The sequence below is a fragment of the Thalassophryne amazonica genome, chromosome 16 (assembly GCF_902500255.1).
Source record: "Thalassophryne amazonica chromosome 16, fThaAma1.1, whole genome shotgun sequence".
NCBI classification, from domain to species: Eukaryota; Metazoa; Chordata; class Actinopteri; order Batrachoidiformes; family Batrachoididae; genus Thalassophryne; species Thalassophryne amazonica.
Window position 1 is genome coordinate 19,640,791 of NC_047118.1, and position 16,795 is coordinate 19,657,585.

At 39.7% G+C, this 16,795-nt stretch overlaps 1 pseudogene; it reads left to right on the forward strand.

The window, feature by feature from the left end:
* Positions 1–3,498: 3,498 nt before the first annotated feature.
* Positions 3,499–14,922, forward strand: LOC117528665 (annotated as a pseudogene).
* Positions 14,923–16,795: the final 1,873 nt, after the last annotated feature.

Here is a 16,795-nt window from a genome sequence, read left to right on the forward strand (position 1 = left end):
CCTGGATCCATAATTTATTTTCTCTGTTATCTAGTTATCCAAAGTGAAGTCCTCATCACCAGCTGGGTATCACTGCTACAGTTACTGGCAGTTAGTCCTTGAAATGACCTTTACAAAATCATTAGCATCAAACCCATTAATAATGAGGTGCTGTAGGCCAACAAGAAGATGTATTTTCATCATTTATTTATCTAGATGTAAAAATGCTCCTCTAAGATTCCAAGATCCAAAAGATTTACTGCCAATCAGGATTCCATTTTTGTTTTAAATTCATGCAATGTTTCACTATACTTTGATGTGGTGAGTGCATAAAATATAAATGTCTTTCTTCAGTACAGCGGAGTGAAAATATACAGAAAAGCTGCAGAAGATGGTAATCACTTAAGTAAAATACTAGTACAAAACTCAAATAAAGGCTATTGAATATACATTTTAACTATGATGTACGACCAATAACAAGACGTTGGAGTTAAGAATTTGTGGAAGTGTTCTTTTTCGTAATATCGGCCAACTGAGGACACATTTAAGTTATGGTTCACCATCAATACCTTTTTATTTGGCTTTTTATTTTTTATTTATTAATTTTTTTAATAGAAATGTTATACACAATTTGTTTTACTACTTTTGAATGCAGGGATCTACATTTTTATGGCACTCATTTTAGCAAACATACAAAAGAAATTGACAGTCGATAAAATAACAGGAGACCAATGTGTCTCATGTTTGCAATAAGACCAGTAAACTCAAAGCCCATGTTCAGCTGTCTGGCAGAGTCCCATGAGGGATGACGACCAAAATACTTTTGTGAGAATATAATGGCTATATTTGCGACTGGCCTAGATGGAGATGCAAGAAACAAGGTAACATTATATAAACATGGTATTTCTGTGCTTTGCACACTGAGGAAGGGGGGGGGGGGGGGGGGGGGGGGGGAGGGGGGGGGGGGGTGGGGGGGGGGGGGGGGATCCAAAGGAGCTGTACCTTATGTCTGAAAAAGAGCAAATCCTTCTCAGATCTCAAAGACTAGTACCACCTTTATAAGGGACAGAAGAGAGTAAGCCTGGTACAAGTTAAGTTACTTAGGCTTTTGCACAACATAACACAATTCATGTAAAACCATCCATCCATTTTCGGAACCAGCTTATTCCGTTTAAGGGTCATGGGGAGGCAGGAGCCTATCTCAGCAGTCATTGTGCAATAGGCAGGGCACAGTCTATGGGTTTTCCACTGGACAAACCACCAGTCTGTCACAGGGCCGACACATATAGACAAACACATCCTCACAAGTAAGGTCAATTTAGAGTCAATAATTCACCTAATGTGCATGTTTTTGGAAGTGGGAAGCCAGACTACCCAGAGAGAAAAAACAAGGGAGCAGCCAAAGGGACTTCCTTACTTCGTGACTATGCAAGACACCAAAATATTTGGGAAATTTCCATATAAAAGATTTTCACATTTGTAATATCTCCTATATTACAGAAAGTGACAGAATTGTGGTCTGCATTGCACAGTTGTGTGCATACTCATTTTTTTAATGAAAGTGGATAATGGTAGAGAAGCTTGAATCTTCGACTGGACTTCTCTACTATGGAAACCACATGGACAACTGAGAGCCTTCACAGAAACAAAAGTGGATAATATCATTCACTGACTTCATATACTTGTTGCTGACACGATAACTCAGACTTTATTTTTACAGCTTCATAAAATAAAGTTCTTGAAGAAAACACTTTGGCTTGTGTAACTATTACTAGCAGAGAAAGACAAATTGAAAAAGGGGTTTGTTTTTTTGTTTGTTGTACCTTTATTACATGTGTATTTCTATGCAGACAATGGAAAAAGTCAACAGAAGTTAAGCCAAGAGTGAAGAAAACCATTACAGTATTATCTGAGATAGCTCTCCTGCTTCTATAATTAAATACTTTCCATATGAGAGTTAATTTGATTCATGAAATCCACAATGGAGCTAAGCCTTTAGACTTTCCAAGTCATTTGTCTCAAACGTCTTTAGCAGGTGTCAGTTCTTTAGTATCAAATGTAGAAACTGGATGCAGTTCATTTTCCCCTCTGTGGAACTTATTTTGAGCCTAATCCCAAGTGAGTTGGCAACTGTTATCGTGTCCATTTAGGGAAATATATAACAGGCTACTGAACTTAAATGGACAACCTCACATCTTTAATTTTATTACAGAAATATGAGATGAGGCAGCATCATGCAACAGTAGACCACAAGCATTTGGGTCCTTTTCCAAAACTGAGTTCCGCACATCCAAAGCTCCATCTGAGATTGCCAATTCAAAATGTTTATATGATACCACTCAGTCACTCATCCGTCATTAACTGCTTACTCAAATTAAGGGTTGCAAGGGGCTGGAGCCTATCCCAGCACTCATAGGGCGGGGTACACCCTGGACAGGACCCCAGTCTGACCCATTATATGAACTTCAGTATCTCTATTAATAAACACTACAAATTTTAAATTGACAGTTTTGCATTTATGCTGTGAAATATTGAAAGCACAAAGCTCAGGAGTTAACTGTGCTTACACACATAAATTTCAAAGTTTCACAAGCACAATGAAAGTGTTCTTCAATATACCTCAAAGCAGAATGGATGATTTACATCTTCACCCTTCACACAACACTTAGAAGCTACTGTTACATTCAGGCAGACATCAAGGACTATTAAATTAACTTGTGCTGGCAACTGTTTTAAACTGCAGTCATTTAGAGGTGAACTTTCTTTCATTTCAGAAATCTCAATGTGCCAATGTCTTGCAACTGAATACCAGTGGCATTTGGACGAGTTTCCAAAACCATCCCCTCAAGCCTACCACAAATAAAAATTGTTAACGGTGACAACATATTACAGATTTCATGTGCTTTAAGTCTAAATCTATTATCCCTGAAACTGGAGAACACAGTTTATCAAAGGCACAATGATATAATCACTTACATAGATGCAAGTGATTTTATATTTTACCCAACAAGCTTTTAACAGTTGATCTTGTGGAAGTATAAGCGTTCCTGGCACCTGTCTGAATCCTTTAATAGTTATTCACACTTTAAATCCTATTTTGTCCAAAGGAAAGTCTTTAATATAATTAATTTAATATATGCCACATGTGATTTCTTAACCAGCACTCTTCAAGTGCTCCTTTGTTGTGGTCTTGCTGAGAATGCGTCAACATGCCTGGTAAAAGTGAGTAAATGCCTTGGCAGCATTCAGGTACAGAGTTGTCCAGCATTGTCCACATAATCAATCTATAAGGAAATGTGCAAGGAAATGTGAATATATATATATATATATATATATATATGCAAATTTTACACAATGTGTTGTTCACACCCATAAAATTAAAATAAAATCACATTTTGCAGCATGATCAATGCATTATCTTATGGCCTTTTTCATTTTGCCATATAATGAATTGCTTGCAAGCTCTTGAAACATCCTTGTCACAAAATAAGCAACAGGATGAGGAGAGAGTGTGACCAAACAGAGTGACAGGCTGCTGCTGACCAGACATTCTCTCTATATATAAAAGAGGCAGCTCTGGGCCTGTGCATGGACTGATACGCTCTCACGACAGGTGAGTATATGGACCGAGACCTTAGAGTATCTATTCTCTTAAATGGGAGGTGCATTTAGCACATTACTGATTATTCCTGCATGTTTGTGGCTTCTGCCTATCAGTCACCTTTGTTTAAACTAAAGTCTCACAGCATATTAAAGAAACTGGTGTCATCATAAAAACAGTTCCTTTAAGTTTTTTTTTTTATTTTGACATTCTTAATTGTGGATTAAGTGAAATCTGGCGTGTTTGACAACATACGTTTACACAAACGTTGATAATGCTCTTCTCAAAATTGATTTTCTGAACACAATCCAGTATTTCAACTCTGCTACAAGTATACAAATTATTGTACTCATCATGAACATTTTTCACAGCATCTTGAGACTCCACCAGATTCTGTACTACCCATTCTCTTTTGGAAGTGAGGTAAATGTTTGAGCATGAACAACAATGTCTCAAAGGTCATTTACAGTATAATATCGCTACCATGCTGATACATGTGCACTTTTATGTTTTCAGTCTCAACTAAAGCGCCACCATGAGTACAGATGCGGAGATGGAGCAGTATGGCCCTGCGGCCATTTACCTCCGGAAACCAGAGAAGGAGAGGATTGCAGCTCAAACGGCTCCGTTTGATGCCAAAACAGCTTTCTTTGTGACAGACGCTGCTGAGATGTATGTCAAAGGCAAGCTGACGAAAAAAGAGGGTGGCAAAGCAACAGTTGAAACAGAAGGGGGAAAGGTAGGTGATAACACACACACACACACACACACACACACACACACACACACACACACACACACACACACACACACACACACACACACACACAGATAAATAGATAGAGTGATTGTTTTACTTTTGAAAAATGCAGCATCTAAACAACTTGCAGTCTTAAAAATGTAAATGTGAACTTTTTTCATTAGGGATGGGACGTGTTGAGATTTTATTGAAATCAGTACCCTTAGCGATCTTGCTTATTGGTCTGGTTCACTTTTGTCTGGAGAAAATGTAGCCCTACACGAGTATTCAAGATCACTGCAGCTATTTTCCTTGTTGCTTGATGTAGCGTTTGGCACCATGACATCAGACGTAATGTCAAACATGAGTTTCTGCAACGTGAAAGAGCAAATACAAATAAATAAATGAATAAATCATGCAGACATTGGTAAGATGAATTCTGAAGCATATGATTCCCATCCCTATTTTACCTTGTAATTTAATCAAAGATAGGTTCTGTTGAAGAAACTTTCATCCCATAACATTAATATACACTCACTGTATGTCTTTGCAAACAAAGCAATCTGTTTAATTTTAAAATGATATTTCGCTGGGTTTTTTTTTTTCTTTTCTTAAAATTCAACAAGAACTCTTTTCCCAATTCAGACCGTCACTGTCAAGGAGGATGAGATTTTTCCCAGGAATCCTCCAAAGTTTGACAAGATTGAGGACATGGCCATGATGACCCACCTCAATGAACCTTGTGTGCTGTATAATCTCAAAGAGCGTTATGCATCATGGATGATCTACGTGAGTTTCCACTTATGAATACTGGTGAATTATATGATGTGTAAATATGGATGTGTAAGGGTTCTTACACTATGTTCTCCCCAACTACAGACCTACTCTGGGTTGTTTTGCGTTGTCGTGAACCCCTACAAGTGGCTTCCTGTGTATGACGCAGTATGTGTGGCAGCATACAGAGGCAAAAAGAGGATTGAGGCTCCACCCCACATCTTCTCCATCTCTGACAATGGCTATCAGGCCATGCTCACTGGTAAGGTTAAAGTTAGAACAGTTGCTGAAGATGTAAATATGGAAGACGACTTTAGCCTTTAAAGGCAGTTTTAGTGGAGCTACCATAAATGTTTACCTTTATATATTTATTTTCAGACCGTGAGAACCAGTCTGTCCTGATTACGTAAGTACAGCAAAAAATCTGAAACACTATAAATTGAAAATCTTTTAATTATGAAGCTACACAATGCTTTTCTAATACCCAGTGGAGAATCTGGTGCAGGAAAGACTGTCAACACCAAGCGTGTCATCCAGTACTTTGCAACAATTGCAGCCCTTGGAGCCAAGAAGGCAGAGCCTATACCTGGTAAAATGCAGGTATAAATGTTGACTAAGAATAAAATGATTTGTAACAGGGATTGAGGAAACAATTCAAATATTTAACTTGGCATTTAACTTTAAATTCATGTGTTGCAGGGTTCTCTTGAGGACCAAATTGTTGCAGCCAACCCTCTGCTTGAGGCCTACGGTAATGCCAAGACTGTGAGGAATGACAACTCCTCTCGTTTTGTAAGTGCTCACATCCAGAAAAAACCTTGAAATCTGTTGTTAATATATTTCAAAGTTAATGGGAATAATGATGTTGCATTTTAGGGTAAATTCATTAGAATCCACTTCGGCACAACTGGCAAGCTGTCTTCAGCTGATATTGAAACTTGTGAGTTTATACCAAGGTTTCTGCCAAGAGTCAGGACTAAAATGTCAATTTTAATAAGAAATAAAAACCACAATCTGTACATCTACAATCTCTCATTTGATTAGATCTGCTGGAGAAGTCCCGTGTAACCTTTCAGTTGTCTGCTGGAGGAGCTACCATATCTTCTACCAGTTGATGACTGGCCACAAGCCTGAGCTCCTGGGTACAATTCTACACACTTGAAATTTACCCTGAAATGATATAAAAGACAAACACAAATCTACATGTTACATTTCTCTTCCAGAGGCTCTTCTGATCACCACCAACCCCTATGACTATCCGATGATCAGTCAGGGTGAAATCCTGTCAAGAGCATCAATGATGTTGAGGAGTTCATTGCAACGAGTGTGAGATGAAATTTGGCTATATCAGTCTTTTATACAGATGAACACATACAATAAAATACATCAAATACATCTGCTTTCTTTACAACACAGACTGCCATTGACATCTTGGGCTTCAACGCTGAGGAAAAGAACGGCATCTACAAGTTGACTGGTGCTGTGATGCATCATGGCAACATGAAATTCAAGCAGAAGCAGCGAGAGGAGCAGGCTGAGCCTGATGGCACAGAGGGTAACAGATAAAATTACAACATTCTTACATTTAAAGATGCATTTAATATGCAAGAAGCTGGCTAAGATAATGTGAACTGTGTGTTTGTGTTGTTTCTCTTCATCAGTGGCTGATAAAATTGCCTACCTCCTGGGCCTGAACTCAGCAGATATGCTGAAAGCTCTGTGCTACCCCAGAGTCAAAGTCGGAAATGAGATGGTGACCAAAGGTCAAACCGTTCCGCAGGTAGATGACCAGACAGAAAATCAAATACTTCCCAAAAAATTGAAAATCACAAATAAACAAACAAACAAACAAATAAATAAATAAATGCATTGCATGTTTTTTCTAAACAATTAAATCTGTTTTGTTTTTTGTTTTTTTTATAAATTGTCATTCCTAGGTCAACAATGCTGTCTCGGCTCTTTGCAAGTCTGTCTATGAGAAAATGTTCTTGTGGATGGTCGTCCGTATTAATGAAATGTTGGACACAAAGCAGCCAAGACAGTACTTCATTGGAGTGTTGGATATTGCTGGTTTTGAGATCTTTGATGTGAGTGATCTGACAAACATGGATCCATGATTATACAAAACACCAATATTTCACCATGTAATTTAATACATTTCCATTAATTTAGTTCAACAGCTTGGAGCAACTCTGTATCAACTTCACCAATGAGAAACTGCAGCAGTTCTTCAACCAACACATGTTTGTCCTGGAGCAAGAGGAATACAAGAAAGAAGGCATTGTTTGGGAGTTCATTGACTTCGGTATGGACTTGGCTGCCTGCATTGAGCTTATTGAGAAGGTCAGTAGTTGTTCTGTTAAAAATTATTTTTTCATGTCATGTGGATCTTTTAGTTTTAACATAAAATACACCTTCTTCTCAGCCAATGGGCATCTTCTCCATCCTTGAAGAGGAGTGCATGTTCCCCAAAGCCTCTGACACAACTTTCAAGAACAAGCTGCATGATCAGCATCTCGGAAAGAGCAAGTGCTTTGAGAAGCCAAAGCCCGCAAAGGGCAAGGCTGAGGCTCACTTCTCCCTGGTTCACTATGCTGGTACTGTTGACTACAACATCACTGGCTGGTTGGACAAGAACAAGGACCCCCTGAATGACTCTGTTGTTCAACTCTACCAGAAGTCATCAAACAAACTGTTGGCCTTCCTTTATGCAGCCCATGGTGGACCTGAGGGTAAGTAGCTGATCTCTAATATGTGTGTTTTTATGCAGCTGGACTGATGAAAATACGTACACTGTTTTCATTTTTTCTTTTTTTTTCTTTTTTTACCAAAGACAAGTAAATATTCAATGACCTTTACTTACAGAGACTGCTGGAAAGAAGGGTGGAAAGAAGAAGGGTGGTTCCTTCCAGACTGTCTCTGCTCTTTTCAGAGTGTGTATTTAGTCTTGTCCTGCAAAACATAGCCAAAATTTCAAACAACAATGAATTTTGTGAGGGTTGGTTATTAAACTAGTACTGCTGATCCACAGGAGAACTTGGGCAAGCTGATGACCAACTTGAGGAGCACTCACCCTCACTTTGTGCGTTGCCTGATTCCCAATGAAACAAAGACCCCAGGTAAAAACATACAATCCTCTGTGCTACGTCCAACAAAGTCATCAAACACAGGAATCTTACCAGCAACATGTACTTGGGATGTTCAGGTCTGATGGAGAACTCCCTGGTCATCCACCAGCTGAGGTGTAACGGTGTGCTGGAAGGCATCAGAATCTGCAGAAAGGGTTTCCCCAGCAGAATCCTCTATGGTGACTTCAAGCAGAGGTGAATATTACTTTAATTTGAGACATTCAAGTGTACGTCAGTTGACATACTGTGTAAAACTACAAGATGAGGCGTACACAGTGTGTAAGAATGACATTTTTTCTTTGACAGATACAAAGTATTGAATGCCAGTGTCATCCCTGAGGGACAGTTCATTGACAACAAGAAGGCTTCAGAGAAGCTCTTGGGCTCCATTGATGTGGACCACACTCAGTACAAGTTTGGACACACAAAGGTACATTCATACAAAGACTACGAACCGGTTTCACTTGTCTGATCTTGTGTGCATTAATGGCTAATTTATTTTACATATGAAAATGTTGCAGGTGTTCTTCAAAGCTGGTCTGCTGGGTACTCTGGAGGAGATGAGAGATGAGAAACTGGCTACGCTGGTGACCATGACTCAGGCTCTCTGCAGAGGATACGTCATGAGGAAAGAGTTTGTTAAGATGATGGAGAGGAGGTAAAATTAACAAGCAGACAATGACTGTACTGTCAAGATCAGTGTTTATGATATGCCCAAAGGTTATAGAGAATGGCAATGCTGAGGTGACAGTGTGCTTTGTTTCATTTGATAGAGAATCTATCTACTCCATCCAGTACAATATCCGTTCATTCATGAATGTGAAAAACTGGCCATGGCTGAAGCTGTACTTCAAGATCAAGCCTCTTCTGAAGAGTGCTGAGACTGAGAAGGAGCTTTCCCAGATGAAGGAGAACTATGACAAGATGCAGTCAGACCTGGCTGCTGCACTGGCAAAGAAAAAGGAGCTGGAAGAGAAGATGGTTTCCCTGTTGCAGGAAAAGAATGACCTGCAACTGCAAGTAGCTGCTGTGAGTAGAGAAAAAAACACTGAAATTCTCTTTGGGTTGTGTTTCATCAATGTTGTATGAATTATTCCTTTAATGTGGCTTTACATACTGTATGTTCCACACAATACAGGAAGTTGAAAACCTCTCTGATGCTGAGGAAAGGTGTGAGGGACTCATTAAGAGCAAGATCCAGCTTGAGGCTAAACTCAAAGAGACAAGTGAGAGACTGGAGGATGAAGAGGAAATCAATGCTGAGCTTACTGCCAAGAAGAGGAAACTTGAGGATGAATGCTCTGAACTGAAGAAAGATATTGATGACTTGGAGCTCACCTTGGCTAAAGTGGAGAAAGAGAAGCATGCCACTGAAACAAGGTCAAGATATTTAAAAGTTGGGCCATTTCAATTTGTATTTGGAAAAAAATAACTTGGCAGCAAAAGTGATACATTTTCGTTTCATGTCATCTTTAGGTGAAAAACCTGACAGAGGAGATGGCATCTCAAGATGAAGCTATTGCCAAACTAACCAAGGAGAAGAAAGCTCTTCAAGAGAGCCACCAGCAAACACTGGATGATCTCCAGGCAGAGGAAGACAAAGTCAACACTCTGACCAAGTCCAAGACAAAACTGGAACAGCAAGTGGACGATGTGAGAAAGCAATTTTGTCACTGTTACATTTCTGTTTAATTATGAAATTAATCATTTTTTATACTGTTGCCACATGTTTACTTGATTCATCACAAACACTCCAGTGCAGTGACGGATTTGCATTAACTGCTGTTACTCTCATTATTTCCAAAGCTTGAGGGATCCCTGGAGCAAGAGAAGAAGCTTCGCATGGACCTGGAGAGAGCCAAGAGGAAGCTTGAGGGAGACCTGAAACTGGCCCAGGAATCCATAATGGATCTGGAGAACGACAAGCAGCAATCTGACGAGAAAATCAAGAAGTAGGAATTTTTGTTGTTGTTGTTGTTGTTGTTGTGCAGAACCTTGCTTTTTTCAATCCCCACAAGGCACCGTAATCAACACAACAATCAACACTGACAGCATTCTTGTTTTCCTTTAACAGGAAGGACTTTGAGACCAGCCAGCTCCTCAGTAAGATCGAGGATGAACAGTCTCTTGGTGCTCAGCTTCAGAAGAAGATCAAGGAACTCCAGGTAACACAGTGGAGATGCATGTTTAGTGACTGACTCTTTTGTACTGCATTATCCTTTTTAACAATAATCTCCTCAAAATCTCAGGCCCGTATTGAGGAGCTGGAAGAAGAGATTGAGGCTGAGCGGGCTGCTCGGGCCAAGGTCGAGAAGCAGAGAGCTGACCTCTCCAGGGAGCTGGAGGAGATCAGCGAGAGGCTCGAGGAAGCTGGTGGAGCAACAGCTGCTCAGATTGAGATGAACAAGAAGCGTGAGGCTGAGTTCCAGAAGCTGCGTCGTGACCTTGAAGAATCCACTCTGCAGCATGAAGCTACTGCGGCAGCTCTCCGCAAGAAGCAGGCCGACAGTGTTGCAGAGCTGGGAGAGCAGATCGACAACCTCCAGCGTGTCAAGCAGAAGCTGGAGAAGGAAAAGAGCGAGTACAAGATGGAGATTGATGACCTCTCCAGCAACATGGAGGCTGTTGCAAAATCAAAGGTGAGTGGCTTCACTTGACAGTCATGCTAAATATGTGAATATGACAGAAGCTGCAAAATCTCAATTGTTTAAGTGAACAATATGTTTCATTGTCAACAGGGCAACTTGGAAAAAATGTGCAGAACTCTTGAGGACCAGTTGAGTGAGCTCAAGGCCAAAAATGATGAGAATGTTCGCCAGCTGAATGATGTAAATGCACAGAGGGCAAGACTGCAGACAGAGAATGGTGAGTTGCATTTAATGAAACAGTATGGGGAGAGTTAATGATTTGGCTAAAAACATTTACTGTTGCATTTTCAGGTGAGTTTACAAGGCAGCTTGAGGAGAAAGAAGCTCTTGTTTCCCAACTGACCAGGGGCAAGCAGGCGTACACTCAACAGATTGAGGAGCTCAAGAGACACATTGAGGAGGAAGTCAAGGTGCGACAAGTTTATGACTGTTATTAGTCACATATCACTTAATAAGTTGTTCATACAACAACACTGCATTGAGAAAACGAGTAATATTTCGGTTGCCATTGATTTGGGCCATTGAACATACAAAAGATTTATTTTGATTTGCTAAAGTGTCATATCATTAAAATGCGACATATAGGACCTAAATTTTATGTCATATAAAATACCAGATGTTCATATTTGAAAAACATTTCCTGAAGTAATATCAATGTGTCTTCTACTACTTCTATAGGCCAAGAATGCCCTGGCCCATGCTGTTCAGTCAGCCCGCCATGACTGTGACCTGCTCAGAGAGCAGTTTGAGGAGGAGCAGGAGGCCAAGGCTGAGCTGCAGAGAGGAATGTCCAAAGCCAACAGCGAGGTGGCTCAGTGGAGAACCAAATACGAGACTGATGCTATCCAGCGCACTGAGGAGCTGGAGGAAGCCAAGTAAATAATACATTTCTTCATTATCATAGATCAATTTAAAACTCCTGATGTGCACTTTAGTAGGAGAAGCTCCTGTTTTTTGCAGGAAAAAGCTCGCCCAGCGTCTGCAGGAGGCTGAGGAATCAATTGAGGCTGTGAACTCCAAGTGTGCCTCTTTGGAGAAGACCAAGCAGAGGTTGCAGGGTGAGGTGGAGGACCTCATGATTGATGTGGAGAGAGCTAATGCTCTGGCTGCCAACCTTGACAAGAAGCAGAGGAACTTTGATAAGGTGAATTATTGTGCATAAAACAAACTACTTTAACTGACGTGCAAATGCATTCAATTCTGCTTAACTTTAATGATCTATGAAATTGTAGGTCCTGGCAGAGTGGAAGCAGAAGTTTGAAGAGAGTCAGGCAGAGCTGGAAGGAGCTCAGAAAGAGGCTCGTTCTCTCAGCACTGAACTGTTCAAGATGAAGAACTCCTATGAGGAGGCTCTGGATCACTTGGAGACCATGAAGAGGGAGAACAAGAACCTGCAGCGTACGTATTACCAAAACTAAATGTGAAATCTGGCACCTTCTCTGAATTTCACAGCTATTATAATGTTACAGGTTCAGAATGAATTAGATTTTTGGCTTCTTATTGCACAGAGAGAGTCTTCTCTGAATTTTACAGACTTTGCACAACCTGAAAAGAGCTGTAGCGTTAACTGTATATTTGTCTGCTTCTTCCACAGAGGAGATCTCAGACCTGACTGAACAGATTGGTGAGAGTGGAAAGAGCATCCATGAACTGGAAAAAGCCAAAAAGACAGTGGAGACTGAGAAATCAGAAATTCAGTCAGCCTTGGAGGAAGCAGAGGTATGACATGATTCAACAATAAATCAACTGCATTTTATCATTTAATATGTAATGAGGAGCTCAAAGGACTGGTGACATAGCTGTATTTGTAACTCATACTTAAGGGCACCCTGGAACATGAGGAGGCCAAGATCCTTCGTGTTCAGCTTGAGCTCAACCAGGTCAAAGGAGAGGTCGATAGGAGGATCGCAGAGAAGGATGAGGAGATGGAGCAGATCAAGAGGAACAGCCAGAGAGTGATCGACTCCATGCAGACTACTCTGGACTCTGAGGTCAGGAGCAGGAATGATGCCCTGAGAGTCAAGAAGAAGATGGAGGGAGACCTGAATGAGATGGAGATTCAGCTGAGCCATGCCAACAGGCAGGCTTCTGAGGCCCAGAAACAGCTGAGAAATGTCCAAGGACAACTCAAGGTGAGCTTGGTACAAACACTGAGCTAAATTACATAGAGCACAGATGGTTCATGGTTTTCTTCTTTGCTGTCAGGATGCCCAACTGCATCTTGATGATGCCGTCAGAGGACAGGAAGACATGAAGGAGCAGGTCGCCATGGTGGAGCGCAGAAATGGTCTGATGCTGGCTGAGATTGAGGAGCTGAGAGCTGCTGTGGAACAGACAGAGAGAGGACGCAAAGTGGCTGAGCAGGAGTTGGTCGATGCTAGTGAGCGTGTTGGACTGCTTCACTCACAGGTTTGTGGTCATGAATTCTCACATATTGTAACTCATGAAAGAAATGACACATCCCTTCAATATATTGTCTTGTCTCCTTGAATATGTAGAACACCAGCCTAATGAACACCAAGAAGAAGCTTGAGGCTGACCTTGTCCAGGTTCAGGGTGAAGTGGACGACGCTGTCCAGGAAGCAAGAAATGCTGAGGACAAAGCCAAAAAGGCGATCACCGATGTGAGTTTAGACTTACAAATCTTATGTTCATAAAGTGTTTTACATTTAAAGTTTACTGACATATTTGATCATTTAAGTCCAAACTTAATATTTCCACAAAACTCATCACTTTAGGCTGCCATGATGGCAGAGGAGCTGAAGAAGGAGCAGGACACCAGTGCTCACCTGGAGAGGATGAAGAAGAACCTGGAGGTCACAGTGAAGGACCTGCAGCACCGTCTGGATGAAGCTGAGAACCTGGCCATGAAGGGTGGCAAGAAGCAGCTCCAGAAACTGGAATCCAGGGTGTGAAATCTATCTTGTATAAATTTTCAGAATATTACATCTTTCTAGATGTAAATTATGCTAAATTCAAGCTTTATTTCTTTGTGGTGAAATAATTAGAATGCATTTTTTTTAAATCACATTACAGGTGCGTGAGCTGGAGGCTGAAGTTGAATCTGAGCAGAGACGTGGAGCAGATGCCGTTAAAGGAGTTCGCAAGTATGAGCGCAGAGTGAAGGAGTTGACCTACCAGGTAATTTCATATTTGACAAAAACTGCAATACATTTCTTTCAATCCTGTCTTTGTACTCCTTCAGTAACAGTCTTATATGTATTTGTATAGACTGAGGAGGACAAAAAGAATGTGTTGAGGCTTCAAGATCTGGTGGACAAGCTGCAGCTCAAGGTCAAGGCTTACAAGAGACAATCTGAGGAGGCCGTAAGTGAAAATGCATTTTACTCTTTCCAGTTTTTAAATGTTGCCCAAATCACTAATTTGTGATTTGCTGTTACGAATAATAATAATAATAGTAATACAACTCTCTACTGTTTACAGGAGGAGCAGGCCAACACTCACATGTCTAGACTCAGGAAGGTCCAGCATGAGCTGGAGGAAGCTCAGGAGCGCGCTGACATCGCCGAGTCCCAAGTCAACAAGATGAGAGCCAAGAGCCGTGATGCTGGAAAGGTAAACATTTGACTGATAATATTTTACAGTCTTAATTTATTTTTCATGTAAGTGTTTAAGTGTATTTGTATGCTAAATGTGCTGAAGTAAATGTGGCAATTTCATATTTTGTGTTGACAGTTTAACTGAGTGAATGTTGCTCATATAAAATTATTTTACATGGATAGATGAATGAACTATGGATAAAATAATGGTTTCCCCTTATGTTTGCCATGATATTTTGTTGATTACTGAATGTGTACTTGTATGTGTTCATCTGTGATTGCAAATTTCATATATTAAATATGAACAACATTTTATTACCAGGTTATGGTGAATAATCTATTTTTCTTTTTCTTTTTTCAGTCTGAATCTGCTGAATAAGACACACCAGCCTGTGGGAGCCTTTCAAAAGAATTCATAAAATATGAATTCTCTGTTGAATTCCCTTCTTATACTGTATTCACACAATAAACATTCTTTTTAAATATTCTGTAACTTTTCCTCTATTTTCTCTTTGCAGTTTATGCTGGAGTTGTGCACAACAGTGTTCAACACAGTGCTTATGTGGAGTTTCTTCAGTGTTGGTTGAAAACAGTGTGGTTGGTAGACTCAGTAATTTTGGTCTCTAAAATGTAATTTTTTTCTCTGGGATAATTTCATAATTGCAAATAATTTAATCAACAGCCCTGCACAATTTCACATTTTTTAAATCAAGGAACGATTAATAGGCAAACCAGCTTAAAATATTTTACATGCACATAAATAAAACTGGTTTACCCTTTAGCTTTTAAAAATTCAGAAAATTAAAAAAAAAAATCCAATTTATATTAATATATTTTATTTAAAAATACATTTAAATTTGACCCACAAAAATCCTCATATATTATTTCCCTCTCATGATGTGCTTTTAATATGGTCTTTATCTTCAAGTATAGTGTGGTAACACAATCACCCATGAATCTTTAATATCTTACATAAGTTAGCATATATTAAACATGCAGGTGATGTACCTGATTGAGATTTTGCACTGAAAATAATCACCTATTGTCTGCGATCACACACATTTTCAAGTTACTGTATTGTGAGTTCACCAACTTTGTAAATAATGTGAAAATGTATGCAATAATTCTGCATTAGAAGACAATCTGGAAAAAAAAAAAGATTTTTCGTCTTATTTAGGATTCCCTGAATAAATCCAAGTTCAGTACTAAAGTCCTCCACTGAAAATTGCACTCGGAATTTAGCATAAGCAATTGAAGACTGTCTAATCTCTTCGTCAACTTGTTTCATTCTCTCAGCTTTTTATGAATGTCACAAAAGCAATAGTTCAGGCAGACACAGCAAATTACATCTGTCAATACATGTTGCAAAGTATCAGACTAAATTTGATTATATTTTCTACAGATTCGCCAACCAAAAAGTCCCACCATGAGAATATAGGCTTTATCCAGACTATGTAATTGATGGGTGTATACTTAGTCAAAGGTGGTATAAATGTTAACATCACAAAAATCCAAAATCATTTTTTGAATCCTCCTATGTACAGTGCTTTGATTCAGGGTAAAACAAATGAAAGCCAATGTATAGAATTATTCCAAGTAGAATAACTGTGAATCTCTGAATCCCAAAATATGTAACTCCGTATGGCCAATAATAAGACAATCTACAGTACCTCCACAGTGTCAAGGTGTGAGTCTGTGATAATAAATACTTGTGTATGTACCAAAAGTAAAGAAAATTAATTTAGCTCATGTAATTATTGATGAACTACTCTGACCCACTGATCCTGCGTCTTTTCTCAACAAAAACATTTTCAGATCGAAAAACATATAGCCACTTGGATCATCTGGATATTAACATTTACAGAAACAAAAACAAAATAGTTTCTTCAAAAACATACTTCAGGAGCAACATATACTGAAATCACAAAATGATATGTGAAAATAGCTTTATTGAGATTTTTGCAAATTTATTAAAAATAAAAAACTACAAAATTACATTTACATAAGTATTCACAGCCATGAAGATCAAAATTGAGCTCAGGTGCATCCTGTTTCCACTCATCATCCTTGAGATGCCAGGCATCATGTTTGGAGGAAATTGGGCACCGCTCATCACCTAGCCAATACCATCCCTACAGTGAAGCATGGTGGTGGCAGCATCATGCTGTGGGAATGTTTTTTAGTGACAGGAACTGGGAGACTAGTCAGGATTGGGAGGAAAATGAATGCACCAATGTACAGAGACATCCTGGATGAAAACCTGCTCCAGAGCGCTCTAGACCCCAGACTGGGGCAACGGTTTGTCTTTCAGGAGGCCAATGGCCCTAAACACACAGCCAAGATATCAAAGGAGTGGCTTCAGGACA